Raw genomic sequence first — 4,539 nt, 5'->3', positions numbered from 1 at the left:
CCAACCAGGACGGGCAATTCGTTAACCAACCAGGCCCGGACAATACTTTAACCACCCTGGTTTTCCAATTCGTGAACCAACTGGGAACGGACAATTCGGTAACCAACCCTGTCCTGGCAATGAGTGCACCAACCCGGCCGGACAATTCGTTAACCACCCTGTCCTTGCCAATTCGTGAACCAACTGGGAACGGACAATTCGTTAACCAACCCGGCCGGACAGTTCGTTAACCAAGCTGGCTCTGGCAATTCGTTAACCTACCCGGCCATGGCAATTCGTTAACCAACCTGACCCTGACAATTCGTTAACCAGCCAGGACGGGCAATTCGTTAACCAACCTGGCCCGGACAATTCCTTAACCACCCTGGCCTTGCCAATTCGTGAACCAACTGGGAACGGACAATTCATTAAACAACCCTGTCCTGGCAATGAGTGCACCAACCCAGCCGGACAATTCGTTAACCAAGCTGGCTCTGGCAATTCGTTAACCTACTCGGACATGCCAATTCGTTAACCAGTCTGACCCGGACAATTCGCTAACCAACCCTACTCGGGCAAATCGTTAACCAAGCCCAACCCCGACAATTCGTTAACCAACCCTGCACGGTCAAGTCGTTAACCAAGCCCAAACCCGACAATTCGTTAACCAACCCATACATGGCAATTCGCTAAACAACCCGGCTCGGGCAAATGGTTAACCAAGCCGGCCGGGCAAATCGTTAACCGGCCCGGCAGTCCCGACAATTCGACAATCAACCAGCTGAGGACAAACCCTTCGCCCTCAATAACAACTAGTTCTTGCCCCGCCGTCAAAATGTCCCGGCCGATGTTCATCAGAAACTCCTTGCTGGCCCATGGGCCCCCCCTCCTTACCTTAAGAGAGTCATAGTTACTCCCGCCGTTTACCCGCGCCGCACTGAATTTCGTCAAGTTGGGTCTGGCAACCCGCTAACCCGGCCGGCCGGGCCTGACAACGCTCTAGAAACCCGGAACAGGCAGTTTCGTGAACCAACCGCGCACGCTCCTGACAATGCGTTCACCCACCCTGCTCGGGCAAATCGTTAACCAAGCCCAACCCTGACAATGCGTTAATCAACCCGGCCATGGCAATTCATTAACCAACCCGGCTCGGGCAAATGGTTAACCAAGCCGGCCGGGCAAATCGTTGACCGGCCCGGCAGTCCCGACGATTCGACAATCAACCAGCTGAGGACAAACCCTTCGCCCTCAATAACAACTAGTTCTTGCCCCGCCGTCAAAATGTCCCGGCCGATGTTCATCAGAAACTCCTTGCTGGCCCATGGGCCCCCCTCCTTAACCTTAAGAGAGTCATAGTTACTCCCGCCGATTACCCGCGCTGCACTGAATTTCGTCAAGTTGGGTCTGGCAAGCCGCTAACCCGGCCGGCCGGGCCTGACAACGCTCTAGAAACCCGGAACAGGCAGTTTCGTGAACCAACCGCGCACGCTCCTGACAATGCGTTAGCCAACCCTGCTCGGGCAAATCGTTAATCAAGCCCAACCCTGAAACTGCGTTAACCAACCCGGCCATGGCAATTCATTAACCAACCCGGCTCGGACAAATGGTTAACCAAGCCCAACCCAGACAATTCGGTAACCAACCCGGCTCGGGCAAATGGTTAACCAAGCCGGCCGGGCAAATCGTTGACCGGCCCGGCAGTCCCGACGATTCGACAATCAACCAGCTGAGGACAAACCCTTCGCCCTCAATAACAACTAGTTCTTGCCCCGCCGTCAAAATGTCCCGGCCGATGTTCATCAGAAACTCCTTGCTGGCCCATGGGCCCCCCTCCTTAACCTTAAGAGAGTCATAGTTACTCCCGCTGTTTACCCGCGCCGCACTGAATTTCGTCAAGTTGGGTCTGGCAAGCCGCTAACCCGGCCGGCCGGGCCTGACAACGCTCTAGAAACCCGGAACAGGCAGTTTCGTGAACCAACCGCGCACGCTCCTGACAATGCGTTAGCCAACCCTGCTCGGGCAAATCGTTAATCAAGCCCAACCCTGAAACTGCGTTAACCAACCCGGCCATGGCAATTCATTAACCAACCCGGCTCGGACAAATGGTTAACCAAGCCCAACCCAGACAATTCGGTAACCAACCCGGCTCGGGCAAATGGTTAACCAAGCCGGCCGGGCAAATCGCTAACCGGCCCGGCAGTCCCGACAATTCGACAATCAACCCGCTGAGGACAAACCCTTCGCCCTCAATAACAACTAGTTCTTGCCCCGCCGTCAAAATGTCCCGGCCGATGTTCATCAGAAACTCCTTGCTGGCCCATGGGCCCCCCTCCTTACCTTAAGAGAGTCATAGTTACTCCCGCCGTTTACCCGCGCCGCACTGAATTTCGTCAAGTTGGGTCTGGCAAGCCGCTAACCCGGCCGGCCGGGCCTGACAACGCTCTAGAAACCCGGAACAGGCAGTTTCGTGAACCAACCGCGCACGCTCCTGACAATGCGTTCACCCACCCTGCTCGGGCAAATCGTTAACCAAGCCCAACCCTGACAATGCGTTAATCAACCCGGCCATGGCAATTCATTAACCAACCCGGCTCGGGCAAATGGTTAACCAAGCCGGCCGGGCAAATCGTTGACCGGCCCGGCAGTCCCGACGATTCGACAATCAACCAGCTGAGGACAAACCCTTCGCCCTCAATAACAACTAGTTCTTGCCCCGCCGTCAAAATGTCCCGGCCGATGTTCATCAGAAACTCCTTGCTGGCCCATGGGCCCTCCTCCTTAACCTTAAGAGAGTCATAGTTACTCCCGCCGTTTACCCGCGCCGCACTGAATTTCGTCAAGTTGGGTCTGGCAACCCGCTAACCCGGCCGGCCGGGCCTGACAACGCTCTAGAAACCCGGAACAGGCAGTTTCGTGAACCAACCGCGCACGCTCCTGACAATGCGTTAGCCAACCCTGCTCGGGCAAATCGTTAATCAAGCCCAACCCTGAAACTGCGTTAACCAACCCGGGCATGGCAATTCATTAACCAACCCGGCTCGGACAAATGGTTAACCAAGCCCAACCCTGACAATTCGGTAACCAACCCGGCTCGGGCAAATGGTTGATCAAGCCGGCCGGGCAAATCGGTAACCGGCCCGGCAGCCCCGACTATTCGACAATCAACCAGCTGAGGACAAACCCTTCACCCTCAATAACAACTACGTCTTGCCCCGCCGTCAAAATGTCCCGGCCGATGTTCATCAGAAACTCCTTGCTGGCCCATGGGCCCCCCTCCTTACCTTAAGAGAGTCATAGTTACTCCCGCCGATTACCCGCGCTGCACTGAATTTCGTCAAGTTGGGTCTGGCAAGCCGCTAACCCGGCCGGCCGGGCCTGACAATGCTCTAGAAACCCGGAACAGGCAGTTTCGTGAACCAACTGCGCACGCTCCTGACAATGTGTTCACCCACCCTGCTCGGGCAAATCGTTAACCAAGCCCAAACCCGACAATTCGGTAACCAACCCAACCATGACAATTCGCTAACCAACCCGGCCCGGGCAAATGGTTAACCAAGCCCAAACCTGACAATTCGTTAACCAACCCGGCCCGGGCAAATGGTTAACCAAGCCGGCCGGGCAAATCGGTAACCGGCCCGGCAGCCCCGACTATTCGACAATCAACCAGCTGAGGAGAAACCCTTCACCCTCAATAACAACTACGTCTTGCCCCGCCGTCAAAATGTCCCGGCCGATGTTCATCAGAAACTCCTTGCTGGCCCATGGGCCCCCCCTCCTTACCTTAAGAGAGTCATAGTTACTCCCGCCGATTACCCGCGCTGCACTGAATTTCGTCAAGTTGGGTCTGGCAAGGCGCTAACCCGGCCGGCCGGGCCTGACAATGCTCTAGAAACCCGGAACAGGCAGTTTCGTGAACCAACCGCGCACGCTCCTGACAATGTGTTCACCCACCCTGCTCGGGCAAATCGTTAACCAAGCCCAAACCCGACAATTCGGTAACCAACCCAACCATGACAATTCGCTAACCAACCCGGCCCGGGCAAATGGTTAACCAAGCCCAAACCTGACAATTCGCTAACCAACCCGGCCCGGGCAAATGGTTAACCAAGCCGGCCGGGCAAATCGGTAACCGGCCCGGCAGCCCCGACTATTCGACAATCAACCAGCTGAGGACAAACCCTTCGCCCTCAATAACAACTAGTTCTTGCCCCGCCGTCAAAATGTCCCGGCCGATGTTCATCAGAAACTCCTTGCTGGCCCATGGGCCGACAATTCGTTAACCAACCCAACCATGACAATTCGCTAACCAACCCGGCCCGGGCAAATGGTTAACCAAGCCCAAACCTGACAATTCGTTAACCAACCCGGCCCGGGCAAATGGTTAACCAAGCCGGCCGGGCAAATCGGTAACCGGCCCGGCAGTCCCGACAATTCGACAATCAACCAGCTGAGGACAAACCCTTCGCCCTCAATAACAACTAGTTCTTGCCCCGCCGTCAAAATGTCCCGGCCGATGTTCATCAGAAACTCCTTGCTGGCCCATGGGCCCCCCTCCTTACC

Source organism: Mobula birostris, chromosome 12 (genome assembly GCF_030028105.1).
Source record: "Mobula birostris isolate sMobBir1 chromosome 12, sMobBir1.hap1, whole genome shotgun sequence".
Classification (NCBI taxonomy): Eukaryota; Metazoa; Chordata; class Chondrichthyes; order Myliobatiformes; family Myliobatidae; genus Mobula; species Mobula birostris.
The sequence above is the reverse complement of the archived record's forward strand: the minus strand, read 5'-3'. Positions refer to the sequence as shown.